The sequence below is a fragment of the Podarcis liolepis genome (assembly GCF_965112155.1).
Source record: "Podarcis liolepis genome assembly, chromosome: 1".
Lineage (NCBI taxonomy): Eukaryota > Metazoa > Chordata > Lepidosauria > Squamata > Lacertidae > Podarcis > Podarcis liolepis.
In genome coordinates, this window is record NC_139554.1 from 24,089,179 (window position 1) to 24,114,274 (window position 25,096).

The following is a 25,096-nucleotide window of genomic DNA, read 5'->3' on the forward strand; positions in this document are numbered from 1 at the left end:
ACCACTGTTTTAAATCTATACTGTCCTCTTCTTCTCAGGAAGGTTTGGGGGGCGGTCCCCACCATTCCTCCTCAGTCCTGTCCCTTACACCCACTTGGAGATGCCAGGGCGTGAACCTGGGACTTTTTGCATGCAAAGCTGATGGTCTACTGCTGAGTGATGTCCCTTTCCCCCAGATGGATACCATCTGCCCTGTAGGAAGGGAAAAGAGGGTGTTGGAGGGAGACAAAGACTACATCAAGGCCTGCTGCAGCCTGACTTACCTCTCCCTGCCACAGGGCCAAATGATACCATCTGCTCTGTTGGATGGAACATCTGGAGCTGGCTCCTGCATTTGTGGGGCTGCTTGTTTCGTTTTGCAACCACGTGGCTCTTGGTGTATCTGTTGTGCTTTATAGATGATGTTACCCACCTAGAGGACTTTGTCAAAAACCAAAGCTGCTTCCCCAGCTTTGAGGAAGAGGTGGGCGGGCTCTAGGACGCTGCCAGAGCCTTGTACGTCCTGCCCAAACCCCCAACACCTCACTTACCTGGCTTTGGGAAGGCAGCACAAGGGCTGGGTGGGTGTGTCAAATTTTGGGCTTGCTCCTCACCCCACACATGCAGCCCACGGGTTCCATGTTGAAGTTCTCTTGTGGCCCACTTGGTATAAACCGTTGGGTAGCCCTGTTCTACATATCTTGTTGCTGTTGGTCTGTGATTTTGCTTGGAAGTTAAGACTCTTTAAGTTTTTCATACAAATAAATCAAGTCAAGCAACAAGTGTGGGTCTTTTACACTTGAGCCCTATGCATGTCTGCTCAGGAGCAAGTCTCATTTAATTTGATGGCGCTCTGGGTAAGTGGTTATAGGAGTGAAGCCTTAGTCCTGCCAAGTGAGCCAAAGGCATGACAATGCCGTTGAATGAACAGTCCTTTGCTGTTTGGTTTGCTTGACAAGAAGGCCATGCAAGTTATAAACAGTGTGTACGTGTGTGTTTCCAAATGCACAAAGAGAACAAATCAAAGGAATCACATTGTGAATGGAAGTTTCTGGTCACAGCTAATAAAAACCATTCAATAATAACTCCCTCAGTATCAGCATTTAAGTGCGCATTTAAGTTGTGCTCTGGAAGCAAAATAAACTAGCCAAGAGAAAACATTCTAATAATTTATGTGCATTTATATGTACAAAGTTATGGCCCTGCTGCAGTTTTCTTTAGCAAATGGCTTGGAATATGCAAATTGCATTTATGAGTTTTCTTCTTTTGAGTCCCTTTCTGTAGGGACGATAGGAGAGGCTAAATCAAGCTCGTGTAATTTTTACATTCAAAACTGAAATTTGATGCCATGTTTAGTAAGTGTGAAAGCCAATTTAACAGATTGTTCAGTGTCTGATAACAAACGAGACTCAATTTTTTGGTTCTTTTCAAAATATTTGTAGCATGTTTTATTTTGGTTTGGTTTCTTAAACTAATTTACTGTGGATACTTGTGCAATCTGTCTAGAGCTACATTCAACAATATAAATGGTACAGCTTCCATCTCTATACAGAAATGGTTCAAGGTTATTCATGATAAATAATTAACCTTAGTTGCAGGGATACAAAGCAAATTTCTTATGGAAATTATAACAAGATAACATAGGACATCTGACATAGGACTCCTTTTGTTTTTTCCAATTCCTATTTATACAGATCATCCTCTTGAGAATGCAAAATGTGAGTGCCTCTCCTTATCCCCTGGTTTGGTATATTGAAACTCGAGTGCTAATGCTTCTTTTCTGTCAGTAGGTGTCACTATTGTACTGTTTGTGCAGAAAACAGCACTACAGCAGGATCAAATAACAAAAGTTATTTGAGTGAATACCAAAGGCAAACAATCACATGATAAAATATTAACTGAAAAAAGGAGTACTCAAAAGTGTGATAGGCATTTTCAACCACATAGGTTGAAAGAGTTGGGCCCTTTAATATAGAATCACCAAAGTCAAGAGGAGCACTTGCCCCTTATTGCTTCTGCAACTTGCTAGTCAGAGTAGGAGAAAAGATACTGAAGTTGGAAGGTATCTCAAATTTCATCTAGTCTAACTCCTAGCCACCACTACAGCACATCTGACAGGTGGCTATCCAACCTCTGCTTGAAAACTTCCAAAGGAGTGCCCATCACTTTCTGATGCAAGATTCTGAATAGCTGCTGTGGATAAGTAATGGCCATTGTGGATATTTGAAAAAGTGGTCAACACAGCGCAAGAAGGATGTGATTGTAGTGCACAAACTTGCACAAGTTCCAGTTCTTCAAATCCAGTGAGATAAAGTAGATTCTGCATTACATTAAGAATAATTAAAGTATAGTATCAAAGTACCCATCACTCGGGGTGTTTATCAAGTTTATCAGAACGTGTGGTAATAACAACATATATGTCTACAGGGTTGCTGATGTTCTTACTCTTTTGCTGGAGTTCTTCTTTTGCTTGGACCTTCTCACTCTTGCATTTTGCATCACTGATGAGTAGCTATAAAAATTCTGTCATGGACCTGTAGGAAAGGATGACTTAAAGTTTATTGCCCAACCCCTAATCAGTGTTTCCCCTTTATGCTGTGGATCAGCTAAGAAATGGCTGTGCAAATATCAGTTCCTGAGAAACAAATTGCTATCACTTGGCGGTTATCATGGTAAACTCAAAGTGTTTGTGTCCCTGCAGATGTTGTTGGACCGCCAGTCTCACCAGCTGGACCTCAGTGTCTGGGCTGAATGATACGGGTAGAAATGCTCCTTCAGGTATACAGGGCCAAGGCCATTTATGGTTATATAAGGCCGGTGTTATATGGCCCTGGCAGCTGCCCCCAGCTGTAGTTTCTGAGTCATCTTCAAAGGTAGCCCCATGTAGAGCACATTGCAGTAGTCCAAGTGGGAGATAACTAGAGCTTGTACCACTCTGGTGAGATAGAGCACAGGCAGGTAGGGACTGATGGAGCTGGTAGATAGCTGCCTTGAATTTAGAATTAACCTGTGTCTCCATGGACAAAATGACCCCAAGGCTATGCACCTGGTTCTTTAGGGGCACAGAATCACTCTGAAACCCAGGAACCCTCCACTGCATCCCTAGATACACCCCCCTAGTCATGGCACTGGAGCAAGTGGGGCAAAGAGGATGACAGAAACCTGGCTAAGTGAGACCCCAGCATCATGTACCCTGTTTGCCCATTGCCATCACTTCATGGTAGATATCCAGCTTGGAAGTGGGCAGGGTTTGGGGGTCGGAGGGACAGCTGTTTGGATTCCAGGCCAACTTACAACTTCAGCAAAACGCGATCTTTGTTGTTGGGGAAACAGGGTTGGAGGCAGCGCGGCCTCATTATATGGCGAATAATAAAATGATCTTGGAAATTACTGTCATTGAGGATAAGTATTGAAAGTAATGAAACCTGACAAATTCGAGTTTAATAGACCTTCCTCGAGATTAGCTTGATCCATTAGGCTTGCTCTCTGCCTCCCAGATAGCCTTGTGGTCGTGAAGGACTTTTGAAAATCCAAAAGTAAATTTTCCTAACGGATGATGTTAGGGCCACCCGGCTAAGGGCCCTTGTAAAGTGAGAGGGAAGGAAATTAGCCTGACTCATCTTCTCTCTCCAAGAAGGAGGCCCGCAAACGTGACTTGAATTCCATCAGCCAAGGACAGAACAATAAGACTCCCAGGGATGAGCTGTAGCTTAGTGGCAGAGCCCTGCTATGGATACTTAGGAAGTTGCCTTACATTGAGCCAGTTCATTGGTCCATCTAGCTCAGCACTGTCTGCTCTGACTGGCAGCTGCTCTCCAGGGTTTCAGGTAGGGAATCTTTCCCAAACATGCTTGAACCTTGGGCTTTCTGCATGCTGCTGAGCTGTGGTCCTTCCCATGTTCAAACCCTGGCCTATCCAATTAGGTGAAACATCGTGGCCAGCAGGACTGGGAATGGGAATCCATGTCTGAGATTAGACCGACTCATTTATTTTCCACATCAGCCAACAGCAGCAACATGGTATGGTGCTGTTTCCTTCAGTTTCTGAGCTTCTGGGCCTAATAATAATAATAATAATAATAATAATAATAATAATAATAATTTTTTATTTATACCCCGCCCTCCCCAGCCAAGACCGGGCTCAGGGCAGCTAACAAGCAATAATAAAAACAAGTTGATTAAAATACAATTTAAAAGATTAAGATACAACATTAAAACATTAGGATGCAGCCTCTTCACAGGAGGAGAAAGGAAAAAGAAAGAGGGGGAGGGAATCAAACTGATTCTAAGCCAAAGGCCAGGTGGAAAAACTCTGTCTTATGGGCCCTGAAGAAAGAAATCAGATCCCGCAGGGCCCTGGTCTCATGAGACAGAGCATTCCACCAGACCAGAGCCAGTGTTGAGAAGGCCCTGGCTCTGGTTGAGGCTAATCTAACTTCCTTAGGGCCTGGGACCTCTTCTTGTTGTTTAGTCGTTTAGTCATGTCCAACTCTTCGTGACCCCATGGACCAGAGCATGTCGGGCACTCCTGTCTTCCACTGCCTCCCGCAGTTTGGTCAGACTCATGTTTGTAGCTTCGAGAACACTGTCCAACCATCTCGTCCTCTGTCGCCCCCTTCTTCTTGTGCCCTCAATCTTTCCCAACATCAGGGTCTTTTCAGGGAGTCTTCACTTCTCATGAGGTGGCCAAAGTATTGGAGCCTCAGCTTCACGATCTGTCCTTCCAGTGAGCACTCAGGGCTGATTTCCTTAAGAATGGATACGTTTGTTCTTCTTGCAGTCCATGGGATTCTCAAGAGTCTCCTCCAGCACCATAATTCAAAAGCATCAATTCTTTGGCGATCAGCCTTCTTGATGGTCCAGCTCTCACTTCCATAGGGCCTGGGACCTCTAGGGTGTTGCTATATGTGGGATCGAGTCGGTATGGCCATCCATCAGCAGATAGAGCTGAGTGTCATCAGCATATTGGTGACAACCCAGCCCAAAGCTCTGGATAATCTGGGCAAGGGGGCGCATAAAAGTGTTAAAAAGCATCAGGGAGAGGATTGCGCCCTGCGACACTCCACACACTAAGGGGTGACGTGATGACATCTCCCTCCCTAGTGCCACCCTCTGTCCCCGACCAGAGATAAAAGAGTTAATGTTGACTCGGCTATATAAATCAAGAAACTGGCTAACACTGAATCAGACCTTTACACCATCTATCCCAGTTTTGGGCCAGAATGACAATAGCCCTGTCCACGCATTACTTGTGTATATGGCATTAATGTCCCATGGCAGGAGCATGGCTGCAGTCCTGGCCATGCCCCTGAGATTGTGCTCTTGCAAGCATGCCAAGTGTAACAGGCAGAGGTGTCTTCAGCCCCTTCAATATTCCTTAGCAGAAGACTCAGCCCACCAAATATTGAGGGGGCGGAGGAGGTCGAACCACTTAGCTTAGTGTGGCGCAGCTAGGCTGTGGGGACCAGCAAAGCCTGGTGCACAGTTGAACCGGCCTAAGCAGCATCTCCCAACATTGCGCAGGCTGGTGCAGCCTTCCGCCAGGCCACACTGGTTTGGCCTGCACCGTGTTGGAAGATTTGTGGCATGTATCACACGTGTGACATCATATGTATGCCACACATACCAGCACCCACCCCCTCCCCCAATCTTGGGGGAAACCTGGCTCCTGCAACCCTTGCCTTTGCTGTTGTATAAACATTGGGAAAGAACCTGTGTGGAGCTCCTGTGCCTCAAATAGCCGTGTGGGAGTCCTGACTGAATGGAGATCCTAAGCTCCAAATCATGAGCAGTTGCCATTTTGTTTTCAGTTCCTTTCCTAATAGTCCCTAATGTGCAATTCGCCCTTTTCACAGCTGCACATCTTCAACAAGCTATCCACCACAACCCCAAGGTTTTTGCCTTGGTTAGTCACCACCAGTAAGTACATATGTGAAGTCAGGACTTTTTTGATCCAATGCACATCCCTTTAAACTTCCTTACATTGAATTACATTTGAATGCCCATTCAGACAACGTGGAGCAACCTGCAATCCTTTCTTCTTGTTCTTTTTACTAGCTGAGGACTATATTGTACGCCTGTTCTGCGTGTTAGTGTCCGGGAGCCGTTCAAACACCTTTTGCAAAAGTGTCCTATGATGCCACCACAAAAGCCTTGCTAATGAGACACATAAAGCCCTGAGTGTGGCTCTGATGTTCTGGGCCTGAAGTTTTAGTGAGCAGTAAATGAATCTGCAATATTTTGCTCAATGTACTGTTGGGGAAAGTTGCAAGGGAGAACTGTTTCCGTTTTCAGAGCATACTTTTCTTCCTTTGGTGAACAGACATTGCTTAATGAGTTGTGAAATCAAACACTTTGATGGTAGGAAGATCAAATTGCTGAGTCTTAATCTAGGGTTGGTAATTTGTACAAAACTGCCTTTCTTCCCATACCATCTAAAAGTGGACCTTTTCAACTATGAGAAGAGGAGGAGGAGGGAGCCCGAGTCTTGCTGCTCCTTATTCCGAGTCCTTCAAAACGGGGATAGCCAGCTCTCTAGATGCTGTTAGACTACAACTCCCATCTAGCCAGATAGCCAGTTGTCAGAGATTATGGGAGTTGTAATCCAGCAACGTATATGTAGGTCACCACATTGGCTATATTTGATAGCTACTTGAAACAGATATGAACATAAGCTTTCATTTTTCTTACTTCAGAAGATATGTAATATCTGAACTTTCTGGTTATGTTGTTTAGCTCTTTCCTGCTCTAACTTGTGCTAATAGATAAATTCCCATCGATTGCAGTCAAGCACGCAGAGCAGAACTGATCAATTGAAAAGTAAAGTTAAGACAACAAGTACACTTCTTTTTCCACTTACCTTAATGGAAAGCTTTCAGGCCAGATCTGTCTTTGGTGCAACAGGACTTACGATGAGCGATTTGGACCAAGGATAGTGTTGGCTCTTCCCATTTTGTTTTGACCTTTTCAGATTGTTGCCGTATAGGACTGATACGATTAAACATGCCCAGTGATATCCAAGCTTGAAAAATGGAAAAGGCAAAGCTGGAGTGAATGTTATTCTTTGTTTTCATTAAGGGAAAGGGTTGGTGATTGAGTTTTTTTATAATATAGATCTGAGAACACTAGAACTGGTTCCAGATAAATGCTAAAACTTCGTTTCGTGTTCCCCGAACAAGTTACAGTTATAGATTTGGCACAGCACCAGAACATTGCTGTGTTTATGCGCAACTGTCCAGTGAGGTTAAAGTATCTTTTCTGTATGTTTATAGCTCATGACAGTTTTGAGTGAGATGTCAGCGCCTACGGATGTGCTACTCACTCATTCATCAAAAATCTGTGCAAACTGGTTGCATGATTCAACAAAAAATACACGACCGTCCTAAAGTGCACTAGGGAGGAACAAAATATGCTTGTTTGACAATATCAAGTGTTAGTCAAGGCTCGGGGATTTCACGAAAGCTCTCGCTTTATGCAACGAGATTACCATACAGGAACAAGAAGGGAAATAATTGCAGAATTGCTATGATAAACATTCATCATGATTACAATCTTTTTCATTCACTGATGGTGGGATAAAGGAATTGGGAAGGATGGGGTGCTGCAGCTCATTTTGACTATGAGAAGACAGTGTGGATTGTTGGCTGTAGGTTACACACAACCACACACAAACAACCACAAGCTAATATGAAAGCCAAAACATTCCCCACACCAGATGGATCTATGGTTGGAAACATAGAATTGTACGAGGCACTACGTGAGAACATTGGATTGGTTGGGCTATTAAGAAAGGGCCAGAAGATTGCTTGTGACAGCAGTCAGACTATGTTTTCAAAAAGAAAAGGAAAAGCTCTGCTGCTGTCGCTTGTCCAAATACCCTCCCCACACCTCCCAAATGCCCCCTCCCCAATTTCTGGTAATAAAAAGAAGGAATCAAAAACATTTAGCAGAGATGTAGTTAAAATATACTAAAAAAAGATAATCGTCCTACAATATATTAGCCATCGGGTGGCATTGCTTTTTTTTTAAAAAAAGCCATAAAATTGCATAAAATTTACATATGCTGAGTTACGGATATAGATGCACAGGTGATGCTGGATTTTGGCATCAGTGTCAGCCCTTGTGGAAAGATCACTGCCCAGGTATGAGAAGTGATCAACATTTTCCAACGTTACACCACTGAGTTGGATCTGTGGCGCTGCAGAGGGGTTATTTTCTACTTGTCGGTGCAGCACTTTGGTTTTTTGGATGTTGAGTGATAGGCCAAGCTTTTCATAAGCTTCTGTGAAGATATTTAAGATGGATTCTGTGGTAGGATGTGAGGATCCAGAACTGGCCTCCACAGTCACTTATGGACTCATTGTTCAAACCATGTTTATGGAAGACAATCTTACTCGGCTACGAGGAAAGAAAGAAAGAAAGAAAGAAAGAAAGAAAGAAAGAAAGAAAGAAGAAGATAGATGCACACTTAGAAAGTACTGTAATTTAAATAGAAGGGCAAAGCAACTCGCCATAGCGAGCCAACCTGTGTACCTGCTCACCCTGTTTTGTGAGTGCTGTTAGTGGGCCACTTCAGGGTCCCTGGTCTTCCTTCAGAAATTGGACTTGGACCAGACAGCCTGCCTTAAAATGGAGGGGTCTCCTTGGAGAGTCCAACAAATGCAGGACATTCCTACGTAAAGGAGGACATAGGGCTGCCTGCTTGACACCTCTGCAGCTACAGCCTGTGAAATAACAGGCTGTGCATTGTCTGGTGGTGCTTCACTGTTCATGCGCAGGCATTCTCACATATGTACATTGCAGACAAGATGGATCTTCTCTCACTCCCATCCATGGGACTGCTAAAGCCTAAATCCTGAGGAGTGAGCGACCCAAAAAACCGATCAGAAGCAGAGACTGTTTTTAGTAAATAGGGTCAGCTGGGGCCACCCCACCCAAATGGGAGGCAGCATTCATGATTAATCTTCTCGTTTTTTTAGATGTAAGACTTTTATCACCGTTGCAGAATATCCTAAACCACATTAACTAGTTCTGTGTGAAGCATTACCATGAATAATTGAAGTTAATCTGCACTTGTTAACAAAATGCATCAGGAGATACATTATCCATGCCTTAATTGAAGCCGTGTGCTTAGGCCTCATTCTGCAAAGTACACAGTGCCCCAAGCCCTTAGTTACCATTGAAAATTGAAAATGCTCAGCTCTTAGAAACTCAAGGCCTGTGCTATTTACTAAAGTGTGTTTGTGTGTGAAAAGTGGCAAACAATATTCTTATGGGAGCCCATTTTGAATCTGCTGCGGCAACACATTGTAGATTCTTTTGACATCATCCAGTAGTCCGGCTTTATTTAGCCATGGCAACTGTGTCAAATTAACTCCCGTCTTCCAGTAGCAAGACGGCAGCTTTGTTTGTTTTTCCTCTCAAGGGAATCATCGTTATAAGATGCATTAATAGTCACCAGAAAAAAAAGCGAGGAAAATTTTGAATGAAAGTTTAGCTTTTCATATTGTTCTGATTTATTTCGTTTAAGGTGGTAGTCTACCCTTTTCAGGATGCTGAAAATTATAGAGACAGTGCTTACATACAACCCTGGACAGGGAAATTGCTCACGGCCCTTGCAGTTTCCATATGATAGTTATGCAGAAGTTGGGGCGCGGCAGCCATGTGAAAGCGGGCAAATGTTACATGAAAACCTAAGAAGAAGAATAAAAAAAACTTTGCTCCCTTTCCAAGTTACAAAGCTGATAAAATAAGAGAGGTCTAAGTACCGAGAAGTACAAAATCACTTTAGAAAATGAAGACGTTTATTTTAATAATGCGTGGTGGAGTATATTAAAACTGTCTCACACTTGTAAGTCTTTGGTGGGAGGAAATGTTGTTATTGTCATAATGTTCCTTTTCTGTTGTGAACATGCTTCAATAAATCACTTTTTAAAAAATGACCAAAATAATGTTTGTCTTTTTTCTTAGGGATTTACTGTATATCTATGCTACAATATATGTTTAAATACTTATAAGGTGGTCATTTGCTAGGGAGATATTTTATAGATTTGAGATCAGAACTGATTTGTGATACAGTCATACCTCAGAAGTTGAATGGAATCCGTTCCAGAAGTCCATTCAATTTCATTTGGAAACTAAGGCGCGACTTCTGATTGGCTACAGGAAGCTCCTGCAGCTAATCGGAAACTGCAGAAGCCACGTTGGACATTTGGGTTCCAAAGAACGTTTGCAAACCGGAACACTCACTTCCTGGTTTGCAGTGTTCGGGAGTCAAAACGTTTGACTCGCAAGGTGGTCAAGATCCAAGATACGACTGTATATCCACAGCAGGATGGGTGATGGGTGAGACACAGCCCATGGTAGTGGCAGGTGGAGCCACTGTCACAGTTAAGCAGCTGGTGAGCAACCGCTGGTCAGCCATGATGCCCATGGACAGAAAATGGAGGTGAAATCCTCTGCCTGAGTGCCGTGGTGCATTATTGAACTGACCCTGTTACTGGGGTTGCACATTTGATTAGGAACTCTAGTGTGTGTGTGTATAGCCCTTTTCACCTTCAGCCGGTTCTGTGGAGATTGGAGGCAAGCCAGCTGCCTGATCTTCTGCCCTGTCCATGCATTCAGTCAGTATGTCTAGTCAAAGGTGACATTAGGACTTATTATCATGCTTGACTGACATGAAGAGGTCAGATTGCGCAGCAAAATATACTCTCAGAACACTCTCTGGGGGAAATTGTGGCCAGTCTGAGGATACCAAGCCAGAAAGATCTAACTGGTCCGAATAAAGCTCTGGTTAAAGGTAATGCAAGGGACAGTTGGCCCCAGATGAGGGTCCAAACCCCCCCCCCCCCAATATCAGTGGGCACACTCATAAAGTTCACAATGTACAGTGTAATGATTACATAAGCAACACCTCCAACCACTAGGTGGTGCTATTCCATGTTCGTTGAGGTCAGCTAAAGTTCCATTGGCTTGGCTTGTGACTGTGTTGTCAGGACCAGATTTATTCTAGAGACTTACGTTGCTGGTTTAGATTGCAGGTCTCTAATACTCTGTTATTTCAACCAAGTATTACATTACGCTGCTTCAGTCATTACACATGCATGGAGCTCCCTTGCTGGATTGGGGCAATTCCTCAACACACACACACACACACACACACACACACACACACTACCTACATAATACATAAATGTCACATTAGGCAAGGTGTGTGACTAGGCACCCCTGGCAGTTGCTGGTTCCTTGGTCTGAACCAAGTTCCTCTGCAGCTTTATTCTCCTTAAGTACGACCCATTTAAGCTTGAATAATATTAAGCAGCATTTTAATAGGAAGTGAGCATTTCTCTTCAGAAGCAGAGCAAGAAAGCCGGGGGGCAAAAGCGGCGGCAGGGGGTGCGCGGGGGGTGGTGGTGGTGGGGAAGAGATGTAATAATAATAATGGAACCAAAACTGTGTGCCTTTTACAAGAGACCTATAAAATGTAATCTTCCTCCCTGAACTCTTGCCTTTTCAAAGGATGAAGATTAGACTTGCCACTTAGCTAATGCACTTGAGAGGAATTCTAGGTTCTCCCTCATTTGGAGTTTCCATCTGAAAAATTCCACGTGCAGAATGGTTTTCCTTCTTCGCGCGACAAAATTGGGATTGTATAAACTGTTGTGAAATATGGACAGCAGTCAAAAGATGGAACCTCACCAGGGGTGTCTTACCCATAGAGGCTTGCGGCGCAGGACGCCAGGGCGCCAAGTTCTGGAGGGCGCCAGGGAAGAAGCGGAAGCTGGATGCGGTGCCTCCTGGCATCAGCCCGCCGCCCTCACCCGCCTCCGCCATGCCGTGCCAATACAGCGCTGCGCCCAGAGCCTCCGTCTGCCATGGCAACTGTGGCACAAAGCAGCCAGCAGAGCTGGGAGGCGCTGCGTCCAGTCTCCACCTCTTCCCCGCCAGAGGAGCTGCCCTCCAGCCGCCGCCCACCTCTTCCAGCCCCGCCAGCAGCGCCGTCCTCCCTAAAAATCTCTGGGAAACATGGGGGCCGCTGGAGGGAGCTTTGCACCACAGGGCTGGATATGCTTAAGACGGCCCTGAACCTCACTCCAGATAAAGCTACAATCAAACCTTTGATGGCAGCAGGTGTGCTTGTGGTATTTAAAATGGCAGCTGTTCATGGCGACTGTGTACTATGTCCAGTAACTGAGACAATATCTACCAGTTTCTGGGGGTCCTGAGTGGGCAAATACTGTTGTGCTCATGTCCTGCTTGTGGGCTTCCCTTAGCCATCTGGTTGGCCACTATGAGAGCAGTGGTCTAGATTAGGCCTTTGGTAAGACCTTACAAAGCGTGAAAGAGGAACTCAGTCTCTCCAAACACTCAGGAATGGGTTGTTGGATGCATCTTGGAGGGTATCCTATTGCCTGCTGTTGAATATTTATATACGTATCTCCCTTATTCTCACAACAACAAACAGGAGTTTAAGAATAATGTAAGAAGAGCTCTGCTGTGTCTAACCCAAAATTCATCTAGTTTACACTGCAGTCCAAACCCTGCCCAGGTAGAACATTCAGGTGTTCTGGGGGCTGGCAAGGATTCTGTTGGCAGCATGACATATTTGTCAGATGGAAGGGGGAGCTCCATGCCTGGGGGGTGACGCTGGCATTTCTTCACAGGGTGGACTGGGTGGAAGCACAACCCAATGCCTCTACCCTTTTGTTGTTGTTGTTTAGTCGTGTCCGACTCTTCGTGACCCCATGGACCAGAGCATGCCAGGCACTCCTGTCTTCCACTGCCTCCTGCAGTTTGGTCAAACTCATGCTGGTAGCTTCGAGAACACCATTCCAACCATCCCGTCCTCTGTCATCCCCTTCTCCTTGTGCCCTCCATCTTTCCCAACATCAGGGTCTTTTCCAGGGAGTCTTCTCTTCTCATGAGGTGGCCAAAGTATTGGAGCCTCAGCTTCAGGATCTGTCCTTCCAGTGAGCACTCAGGGCTGATTTCCTTAAGAATGGAGAGGTTTGATCTTCTTGCAGTCCATGGGACTCTCAAGAGTCTCCTCCAACACCCTCCTCTACCCTAGCTGGCTCAAAAGGGGTTGAATTGCAGTCTTAGCATGCTTGGTTTCTCAATGAACTGCCTCGGAAAGGCCACAGCCAAGACCTGAAGTCAGTAATACTCATGTGCTGACCCTGTAGGGCTGTTTCCCAAGCTTGGGCCTCCAGCTGTTTTTTTATTACAACTCCCAGTGGTCAGGGATGATGGGAATTGTAGCCTCAAAACAGCTAGAGACCCAAGTTTGGGAAACACAGCACTTGGGTTCACCAAACAGCAGCCACTAAAATGGGCAACAGAAATGGAAACGTCTGGCTCTGTGCAAGCTGCTTGTGGTTTCTGCTGAAGCAAAGTGACACCGAGCCTGAGTCCTTGGCACCTGGGTTGATGATAAGGACGGGAATAACATCGTATGTGATAAGAGGCTGAGAAGGCCATTTCAGGCAGCACAGCAGGCTGTGAAACCCTAACATTCTTACTGGTTTGGAAAAGATGCTTATGTGAAATGTGTCTATGACTTGCACGGCAATGGAAAACAAAAGCAAGTTGCTTCTGGCTACACTTCCCCCCCGGAAAGATTTTGAGCAGGGTCTGGTCCAATCTCTGATCATTATAAAGAGGGGTCTCCTTACTACACTTTCTCCTTTTCACTGTAGTGAGAATATTCCTTGGCTTCCAGCCTCTGAATACCAGTTGCTAGTTAAGGAGGCAGCTGGCAAGCTTCCCATGGGCAGCTGGTTGGCCACTATCAAAACAGGATGTTCCTGGACTAGGTGGGCCTCTGGCCTGATCCAGCAGAGCTCTCTTTACATTTACTGGTTCAGCTTTACTCACTAGGGTTCAATTCTGAAGCCACATGAATACCCATCTGCCTTTCCCTGTCCTCTTGTAAACATATCATACCCAAAGATGGCCATAACTCACAGGATTTTCATTGTTCCTCAATTTTCCTGATAGTGCTCACTGTGTTGGCATCACTTCTGGCACTCAGGTCCTGCTTTTAGGCTTCCTATGGACATCTTAAAAAAGCAGAGACATCACCTTGCTAACAAAGGTCGGTATAGTTAAAGCCATGGTTTTCCCAGTAGTGATGTATGGAAGTGAGAGCTGGAGCATAAAGAAGGCTGATCGCCGAAGAATTGATGCTTTTGAATTATGGTGCTGGAGGAGACTCTTGAGAGTTCCGTGGACTGCAAGAAGATCAAACCCATCCATTCTGAAGGAAATCAGCCCTGAGTACTCACTGGAAGGACAGATCGTGAAGCTGAGGCTCCAATACTTTGGCCACCTCATGAGAAGAGAAGACTCCCTGGAAAAGACCCTGATGTTGGGAAAGATGGAGGGCACAAGGAGAAGGGGACGACAGAGGACGAGATGGTTGGACAGTGTTCTCGAAGCTACCAGCATGAGTTTGACCAAACTGCGGGAGGCAGTGGAAGACAGGAGTGCTTGGCGTGCTCTGGTCCATGGGGTCACTGTTAAGTTGTGGGCAAACATAGCAGACGACACAGCGATTTCTCCAAAGCAGCTCTTTATTTGTAAGCTGGAACAGAATTGATCTGAGGAGCTCAGTCAGCCTGCTTATATAGAGCTACAGAACAATTGAAACTGTTGCAACGTTCTAAAACTATCCAATCACTGAACGTCACTTTTTGATCCTTCATTTGCATACAAAACTATCCAATCACTAAACGTCACTTTCAATCCTTCATTTGCATAACTATCTACAGTATCCCCCTGCTGGCCCAGGGTGAGAACTTCAGTACATAACAGTCACGAAGAGTCGGACACGACTAAACGACTAAACAACAACAACAACAACATGGACATCTGGCAGGCCACTGTGAAAACAGGTTGTTGGTCTAGGTGGGCCTTTGGCCTGATCCAACAGGCTTTTCTTACGTTCTCATGTCTATAATCTCTTTTAATAGCAAGTACTCCAATCTTCCTGTCTTGTCTTGGAGGCATTAACACAGCAGCATGTCCCCGCCAGGGAAGGTGGACGAGCTCCTCTTTATATACTGTATGAACGCATTTGTGTGGGTTGAAGAGCTATCTCTGCTTCTTTGGGGATTTGTGTGAGAGTGGTGATGCCTGTGAGCTTATGGGGATGGCTGTGTATGAGAGCTAAGCTGGGAGTGCTTGTGTCTGTGTATATCCTTTAATTTTTATTCCTGCAGAAAAACAGCATCAACAACAGCCAATGGGTCAATCGCAGTCTGTAAATTCTATTACCGTAATTGCAGTAATGAGTAATCTGCAGGGATAGGTTTGTAAGTGTGAAGCACATGCAGAGAATGGAGAAAGACGGCAACACTCCACTCAGCTGTTATTTTCCCAATGGCTCTGTCCCTACCTTTGCGTCCCCTCCTGCCCCCCCCCCCACTTTGCACTGGGAACCATCTTGGCTGTGAGTCCTAGCATACATGCTCCCAACCTTGCAGGACTTTCCCCACCTGGCCATTTCAATGATTGATTGAGATGTTGTATTGGGGAAGCCTATTTTGTGCATAGGCTCTCCCTGTGGTTTAGAACAGTGAATAGCAACTGAACAGGGCTAGTCAGTTTCATGAATGAGTTATTCAGATTTGTTGGAGTCTTCCCTTGCAATCTACTTGCGCAATTAGTCTCCATGGCACCCTAGAGCAATGGTGTTGCCCCCTGGTTGGCTGTTTGTTTGCTTCTATGATTTCTCAATTTGTCCTCAGTGCAAGACAAGAAGCTACTTTTAGGGTGCATACAATTAAATGGATTGATATAAGCAAATTGGGGGTGGTCATTTCTTGTTTCCACTGCAAAATATTGAAATTCCCCCGATCCTTTCATGCTTCAACTGTGCACTGGGTGTTCATCCTTTTGCAAGAGAAATATATCCTTAATAAACTAAAATCCTTCTGTTTGCTTTAAACTTGTTGTCTCTCAATTGCATCAAAGGACCGCCATTAATGATTAACGACAAAAGGCATAGTCAAGATCCCTATTGATTTTCCCTAGAGTAATCATGATTTTATACATCTGTTTTATTGCCTTTTGTGCTTTCATACCCATACTAAAGAATACAATGTTTGTCATCTCTTCTGATATGCAAATTGTTCCATAGTCAGGTCATTATTTAAAAACAGTTGCTCTGCATGCCTTCATATCTGCAAAGAGAGAAACCAAAAGTGTAACTGTAGTATGTCGAGAAAGAACCATCAGAGAACCACCAGAAGCCACACAAATGCTCATTTAATTACTCTTCATCAGCTTTCCTTTTCATGATGCTGGCTGGGCAGGTGGGAACTGTAGTCCAACAATACATGGAGGTCACCAGGCTGAGGAAGCCTGTTGCCTGTCTATCATCGCTCTCAACCAGTAGGGGCCCAAACAAGATGTGACTTTTCCCTTTGGCTAGACACAGGATGACTTCAAGTCAGATCATCCATGTCACGCCAAATTTGATCCTGAGCTACCTTACGTCACCTTCTGTGGTTTTCAACAGATTTGCTTAAAAACAGGTCATTGGTTCTTGGGAAAGTCCTGCCCTCCTAGACATTATGCAGATTACAAACCGGAAAGGGCCAAACACCAGCCGCCCCTCCCTCCCTGGCCAGGACCATCCACCCAAGAACAAAGATTTCAAATCAACCCAAGCGATTCAAACCTCAAGCAGAGAACAGATAGTTGACTGAAACACACGGAAGCATAGAATTGTAGAATTGGAAGGGACCCAGAGGATTGTCTAGTCTATGGGTAGGCAAACTAAGGCCCAGGGGCCGGATCCGGCCAAATCGCCTTCTCAATCTGGCCTGCCAACGGTCTGGGAATTAGCGTGTTTTTACATGAGTAAAATGTGTCCCTTTATTTAAAATGCATCTCTGGGTTATTTGTGGGGGCTGCCTGGTGTTTTTACATGAGTAGAACACGTGCTTTTATTTAAAACGTATCTCTGGATTATTTGTGGTGCATAGGAATTCGTTCATTTGTTTTTTTCCAAAATATAGTCTGGCCCCCCACAAGGTCTGAGGGACAGTAGACCGGCCTCCTGCTGAGAATGTTTGCTGACCCCTGTCCAACCCCCTGCAATGCAGGAATATACAGCTGTCCCATGTGGGGATTGAACCTGCAACCTTGGTGTTATCAGCACCACGCTCTAGCCAACTGAGCTATCCAGGCCCTCAATAGCACAGAGCTATTAGCTCAAAAATATTCAAGCACGAAACCCAAACCACACACATGGTGCATGAAGACTACATTTTTGTCTCTAAAGGGGAATCTTTTGAATACTGCTGATATGGTACATAGTATTGCAAGCTGCCTTTCATAATTCAAATACAGTGGTACCTCCAGTTGTGGACGGGATCCGTTCCGGAGCTCCGGTCAGATCCCGAGGTTTCCGCAACCGGAGGAACCGCTTCTGCGCATGCACGCGGCACGGTAGAGCGCTTCTGCACATGCGGTGAAACGCTTCTGGGGTTGCCGCTTTTGCAACCCGAAGTTTACTTTACCCGAGGGTAACGTAAGCTGAGGTGCTACTGTAATAGCTTGTGGACATGTGGTGGTTACTGAGCTATACAGGCATTAAAGATCAGAACCAGCACTTTGAACTGAGCCTGGAAACTGATGGGTAACTAATGGAATTGGGTCAGTTGGGTCCTTAACAGTTTGAGAAGCCTAAGCCCTAGCTGTTTGGGACTGGGCCCCAGATCTCCTACCTCTGCCCCTCCCCTTGGAAACTTTACAGTGGTACCTCAGGTTAAGTACTTAATTCGTTCCGGAGGTCTGTTCTTAACCTGAAACTGTTCTTAACCTGAAGCACCACTTTAGCTAATGGGGCCTCCTGCTGCTGCCGCACCGCTGGAGCACAATTTCTGTTCTCATCCTGAAGCAAAGTTCTTAACCTGAAGCACTATTTCTGGGTTAGCAGAGTCTGTAACCTGAAGCATATGTAACCTGAAGCGTATGTAACCCGAGGTACCACTGTATTTACCTTTACCTTTACAGGGAAGCATTCCTTCTGAACTAAATTTCCACTTATGCATATAAAACATCACCTGTAAAGTTGAGTGCTGGGTCTGGGCCCCACATCTTTTAATCAGACCCACAAGGTATATGGATTAGCCAGCTTATAGCACGGTAGTAAGTGCTGATGTTATACATTTACATTTAACCTGGGTTATCTACTTGGTACTGCATTTCTGTCCTTTACCGGGTTCCCAGCTGCTTTTGTGGCCTAACCCTTGCACCTTTAATAACCCCACAGCAAGCAAAAGCTTGGCCAGAGACACTTCCCCAAAACCTACATGCTCATCTACTTAATTTGGTGCTGTTAAGCATGTCTTTAAAGTACGATGTCACTGTGAGAAGAGGATGCTAGAGGTAACGGGCCTTTAGTCTGGTTCAGTAGGGCTCTTGCAGGAATCACGCCAGACAAAAAGGCTGGCAACCCCAGCTAGGGAACATATTAAACGTCAGTTTTGGATTCCTGCTGTGTTGTTGTGATGGAGATTGGTTTGACGAATGGCACCCTTCCCAGATTCAACTTGTGGCAACGCAAAATGTTTTGTGGATGGCAATTCCAGAGACTTGACACTGAGATAATTAATGTTGCTATCTTGAAAAGTTGAGGTTTATGCCTTAGTATAAATATTTGCAGGAACATTTGAGATTTAGTAGCCTGACATGCAGAAGTTAAGAAGCTGAAACTTTCCCTGGAGTAGAACTGAAGTCTGGAGGCAGGCGGTGATGTTTAAGAGAGCTGAAAGTCAATTCAGAAGTCCTTTGTGGGGATACAGTGGTGCCTCGCAAGACGAAAATAATCCGTTCCGCGAGTCTCTTCGTCTAGCAGTTTTTTCATCTTGCGAAGCAACCCTATTAGCGGCTTAGCGCTATTAGTGGTTTAGCGGATTAGCAGCTATTAAAGGCTTAGCGGCTTAGCGGCTAAAAGGCTATTAGCAGTTTAGCGGCTTAGAAAAAGGCGGGGAAAGCGGAAAAAAATCGGAACACTCGCAAGACGTTTTCGTCTTGCGAAGCAAGCCCATAGGGAAATTCGTCTTGCGAAGCAGCTCAAAAACGGAAAACCCTTTCGTCTAGTGGGTTTTCCGTCTTGCGAGGCATTCGTCTTGCGGGGCACCACTGTACATTTCTTTTGTCCCACTGTCGGCTTTGGTCAAACAGGTTCTGTGGGTTTTTGAAGTCATTCAAAACCTGCAGACCAGAAGTGGGAAGAATTTATGCATCCCAAAGAGTGATCCAACCCCCTTCAACTTGGTAAAAGCGGGACAGAAACACCTCTTTCCAACCAAAGTAATGGGGAAAGATTTGCCTTTAATTCAGTGGTGTTGAAGGCACAGGAGCGAGAGCAATTAAAAGCTGACAGCCCGATCATCAGAAGGAGAGACTGGAAAAGTAGTGTTTTTCTGTAGTGAATGGTCTTTTTTTAAGGTATGCAGTGCAACCCTAGATATGCCTACTGACTATGAGAAGCAATTTCCACTTTGTAAAATGGCACTTACCGTATTTCCAAATGGGCCTATACAGGATTGCGGCGTCTATTTAACTTGAATTTGTTCTTTCGTTTTTATAGCTGTTAGGACCCTATTGTAGATCACAATTTTATCAGCCTTTCAGCTCTTTATGAAGCGTATTTCCTTTCACAACTCAAGTTCCACAGAGGTTGCTTTTTAAAACTCTGTTGTCCTGGCTTTGTGTGTGTGTGTGCACACACTTGTTTTTAAATCACACGGCTGCTGTGGAAAGACTTAGAACTTAAAGCTTCTCCATTTGCCACCAAATGAACTAGGAGCTGAACTCTGCTGGTCAGACAGGTTGTTGAATGAGGGCATGTGACACAGTTTCAAAGCAGGATTTTGCCAACACCCTTCAGCTAGATGGGAGATACGAGAATCTTGTCAGGCATAGAGCTTCAGAGGAGTTAAGACTTGTGCGGGTACACAAAGATTGCAAAATACTTTGTTACTGTTGTCTTGATTCTCTCTCATTCACACTCTTTCAAACTCAGCTGCTTTTCTCCCTTTCTACAAATGGGGACAATGGGGATTCCGAAGTGTTATTTTATGTTCCAGTCCAAGAAGTGGATGGAAAGAGCCATATTACAAGCTCAGTGTGGCAGTTCCTGGTAGGTGACCGTGCCTTTTAAAATTTAAAGAATAATGCAGCAATGTGCCTAAGAGGAACAAGCAGTGCAACTATTCCCCCCTCCCTCCAATAATGGCTGGATCAGAGTGTTAGTTGTGTGTGTGGACCTTTATGAAGTGCAAATGTTAAACCTCTCTGCTTCCCTTTGCATGCTTACTTGTTAGTTTATGTGTGTTGCGTAAAACCTCTTGCAAGCTGGATTTTCCTGCAGTACTTCTAAAACTTGCTCCAGAGACTGCCTCTTTTGCTTTTGCCTAGTTATTTCTTATTCTCTGAGTATCATCTGACATTCAGTCTGTATGCAAGTCCCATTGGCTTCACGGAGGGGAGAGGCGCTGACTTATTGGAGGGTGGAATTTGGCCTTCAGTTAGTTTCATTTTTAACTTTTGACCACTCCGTCCAAGGCTGACTTGCCCAAGGTCTAACTGCAATTTCTAAAGCTGCATGAGCAGCTTGCCTGAACTAGCAAAAGGGGCTTGGAAACCGACATGCGAAGTTGGGCAAAGTCCCATTTAAGCAAATGGCTTACGTCTACAGCAAGTACTCTAACATCGACTACTACGTTTCAGGATGCTAACTGCACAAACACTGCCTTTGAGTTAAACAAGTGGATGAAAATTGCTCTTATTAATGTCAAGGCCTCGGAGGGGGAAGGGACAGGAAAGGCTGTTGCTACATTTATTATCTGGGCCAGAGGGGAAAAAGAATGCAGGATTTGTTTTTCAAAATAAATTAAAATATGATTTAATTCTTTTATTGCTATGCCCTGGATTGTGCAAGTTATCAAGCAAACCGTGCCAGCCTGGGCGGCATTTTCGTATAACTGTTTCCTCAGAGCAGAAGCAAATGTAAAAAAAAAAGAGTAATCAAGAGCTGAAATAATTGAAAGTGACTGTCGGTGTAGTCTATTCCTTTTGGTCGCAGTGCTTCTCATTCATCACGTGTGTATCGGTCTTCTTGCATCCGTAGAGCCGGGTTTCGTTTTAAGGTCAGCCTTCAATTTCTGGAGAATATAATTTAAAGCTATTTATAGTGCTTTGCGATTGCCTGTAATAACTAATAGGGAGAAGGGGGACGAGCAGGCTGCGTGTGTGAGAAAGGCCTGCTTTCTGCAGCCGAGAAATAAATGTGCAACAGCTGTGTCTGCCTTAACTTGATTAAAGTTTTTTTTTAAAAAAAGTGTAAACATAAGAATGACTCCGGACAAAAGAGCAGAAGCGAGCCGGGCTATCTGTTGTTATTGTAAGACTCTTTGCAGGCGTTAACTCTGGCTCATCGGGAGAGCGCTAGATTTCTGTGTTTAAAGTTTACTTTGCTGTTTGTCTGGAGTGGGGTCAGTGTTGTGGTGAATAATTTATAGGCAGCATGAATGAGCTCATTAGTCACCTTTTCAGAGTTTAAATGAGTTTGGTGGTTGTCATTACATGGGCCCTTCTGTTCAGCCGCATGGCAAAATGACAGTTTGGCAGTTGGCTTGCTTGTAGCAGGCTAGGCCGCCTCTTTTCAGCGTGGGGTTTTCTTTTGTGTCCTATTCAAACCCCCCATTCTGTTGCCCAGCGCTGGTCCGGTAACTCAGGCTTCGGACGTTTCTTCGGCGGAGAGCTGGTGCTTGCATTATATGGCTCCTGGGTCCTCTTATTGTAGACTCTGCTGTCCTCCTTCTGAGTTATCCGTCATTTTCATGCAACCAGCAGTTCTGGAGAATCCTGGGGTTATTATGAGGAGACTCCAAAGCAGCCCATTTAGGACTGAGGATGCTCAGAGACCACGCAATGTTGGGGAGATGTGGGGAGAACCCGAAAACAAAGGAGGAGTATCATGGAATTGTAGAGTTGGAATGACCCCAAGGGTCATCTAGTCCAACCCACTGCAATGCAGAAATCTTCAGACAAATGTGGGCTAGAACCCATAAGCCTCAGAATAAGAGTCTTATGCTCTAATGAATGAGCTATTCCAAGGAGTGGGATGAAGTCTCCTGAAAAAGGGCCTGGCTAGGTGGCTTGGAAGCCTGAACGAGAACGCTCCAGAACTGCAACGTTTTGTTGTAGGCCTTGCTTGTCAAGAGAGATTGCTTTACTCTCTGTGACGCAAATACGGTAGCGAAGAAGAAGTAACTGGAGTGAGGTTGCCATTTTTCTTTTTGCTAACTCTTCCCTGCTGCATGCAAAAGTTTAGCAAGGGAAGCTTTTCCTGGTATGGAGAGGAAGTGGTGTGAAAAACTCTCTCCCCCCCCCCTTTTAATATAATTTTTAATTAGTTTTTTTTTTAACATATCATTTTCAACAGTAATTAAACATTTACATCTTATTCAAAACTTCCCCTGTTAACCTATGTATGTTATTGTTAATACTTCTGTTCCTGTATCTTTTAACAAGCTTTCAACCTCAAACCTCAGACAGCTGTTTTCGTCTAGGAGAGTCATAATTTGCTTCAAAGTTTGCTGTTGGATTTGTTTGCATATGGAAGAGTGTGAAGAGGGGCAAGCTTAATGAGCATATCTGTTTAGATGTTTCCTCTCCAATCATCACTTGATCCAAGAATTATTTTGTACACCAGGAAGCATGCAAATAACTAGATTAATACTGTATAACAACATAAACAGAGACTGCTGGATGAGGCCAGGGGCCCATCTAGTCTATCGGGTTCCTGTGGGAAACCTGCGAGCGAGGCCTGAGCTGCAGTTTCTAGGAACTGATATTCAGAAGCATCACTGCCAGACCCAGCAGTAGGGTAAATGGATTGATTGTGTTTCTCCAAAGAGTGCAAGGTGGTGTACGTGGTTGTCCTCCTCAACAATAACCCTGTGAGGTAGGTTAGGCAGAGAGGCAGTGGCTGGCTCAAGATCACTCTGTGAGGCTTAATGGCTGAGTAGGGATTTGAAGCCTAGTATCCTAGGTACTAGGGGACGTGGGTGGCGCTGTGGGTTAAACCACAGAGCCTAGGACTTGCCAATCAGAAGGTCAGTGGTTTGAATCCCTGCGACGGGGTGAGCTCCCATTGCTTGGTCCCTGCTCCTGCCAACCTAGCAGTTCAGAAGCACGTCAAGTGCAAGTAGACAAATAGGTACCGCTCCGGCAGGAAGGTAAACAGCGTTTCCGTGTGCTGCTCTGGTTCGCCAGAAGCGGCTTAGTCATGCTGGCCACATGACCCGGAAGCTGTACGCCGGCTCCCTCGGCCAATAAAGCGAGATGAGTGCCGCAACCCCAGAGTCGGCCACGACTGGACCTAATGGTCAGGGGTCCCTTTACCTTTATCCTAGGTACTACTACTACTACTACTACTACTACTACTATTATTCATTAAATTTGTATACCAGCCTTCATATGTGGTTCACAACATAAAATGACAATATAAAACCCTCAAAATACATGGTAAAAATAAGAACAACAATAACAAACCAATAATCTACCCCCCCCCCATCTAATGACACATTGAAAAGGGCATCAGATGTCAATCAGCCAAAGGCTTAGTTGAAGAGGAATTATTTTCACCTGGCGCCTAAAGGTGTATAATGAAGGCGCCTGGCAGACCTCCCTGGGGAGAGCATCCCACAAAAAGGGAGCCATCACAGAAAAGGCCTGTTCTCGTGTTGCCCTCCGGACCTCTCATGGTACTACTCCAATCCTCTAACCACTACACCACACTGGCTCTCAATAGTGCATCCAGCCAGACCAAGACAATTGCAGTTTTTACCAACAGCCCTTTAATATTGGTCTCTAATTTTGTTACTTGGTTTTGATAGTATAAATCAAGTTTCTGAATAGCTACTGGTTGTTTTAAAATTATTTACAGTGGTACCTCTGGATGTGAACGGGATCCGTTCCGGAGCCCTGTTCGCATCCTGAAGTGAACGCTACCCGCGTCTGCGCGTGTCGAGATTCGCTGCTTCCGCGCATGCGCGTGACATCATTTTGAGCGTCTCCGCATGCGCAAGCGGCGAAACCTGGAAGTAACATGTTCCGTTACTTCTGGGTCGCTGCGGAGCACAACCCGAAAATGCTCAACCTGAAGCTACTTCAACCTGAGGTATGACTGTATTGTGTTTTATTCTGCATTTGAATGTCACTCTGATAACAGGCGGTATTGGGTATAACTAACCAATAAAGCATAAAAGGCTAGCTGCAGAGATTCTTTATGTAATGATAGATGGGGTGGTTGTTGAATTCAACAGACTGCTGAAGCTATCTGTACCAATTAAGGAGTGACCACTTAAGAATTAAAACTGTAGAAAGTATAAGGAAGTGGTATTTTGTGACCTTTATAGCTTAAGGATTTATCTACATGGGAACTATAACTGGGCTAATTCTCCCATTAGTATTAAGATTATAAATTAAACACAAGTTAACCATGGAAAGAGCCTGGTATGAACTTTGTGATCTGGACTAAAGTTCTCAAACTTTATTAAAAAAAAACAACCTACCGCCACCAATTTATTTTATAACCTGAATATTGCAGAGATGTTCCTAGTCTAAGGGGAAAAAACACCTTGTCTATAGAGTTTTAATCCATTTTAGTGGCACATATATATATGTCCAGTAGCACCTCTTTTGATTTGCCAGCAGTTCATCAGAAACAATTGATTGGCCAGGGGCACACTTCTTGTTGTTTAGTGGTGTCCAACTCTTCGTGACCCCATGGACTATCAAACGTTCACAAGTTAAATGTACGTGACTTTCGAGTGACTTGTACAGTAGTCATACCTTGGGTTGAATATGCTTCATGTTGAGCGCGTTGGAGTTGCGCTCTGCGGCAACCCGGAAGTAACGGAATGCGTTACTTCCGGGTTTCTCCGCTCGCGCATGCGCACTCAAAATGATGTCATGCGCAGAAGTGGCGAAAAGTGACACGTGCGTGCGCAGACATGCCGTTGCTAGTTATGTTTGCTTCTGGATGCGAACGGGGCTCCGGAGCGGATCCCGTTTGCATACCAAGGTACCA

General features: G+C 44.8%; 2 long non-coding RNA genes across 2 annotated transcripts; both read right to left on the bottom strand.

Moving 5' to 3' along the window:
* Window positions 1-1,415: 1,415 nt before the first annotated feature.
* On the bottom strand, window positions 1,416-22,374 carry LOC310707206. Its single transcript, XR_014526388.1, has 3 exons — window positions 21,545-22,374; window positions 6,839-7,000; window positions 1,416-2,513 (listed from the first exon to the last, which is right to left on the bottom strand). It is a non-coding gene; the product is annotated as an uncharacterized lncRNA (long non-coding RNA).
* Window positions 16,023-19,606, bottom strand: LOC310707344. The gene is made up of 2 exons (XR_014526434.1): window positions 19,515-19,606; window positions 16,023-16,163 (listed from the first exon to the last, which is right to left on the bottom strand). It is a non-coding gene; the product is annotated as an uncharacterized lncRNA (long non-coding RNA).
* Window positions 22,375-25,096: the final 2,722 nt, after the last annotated feature.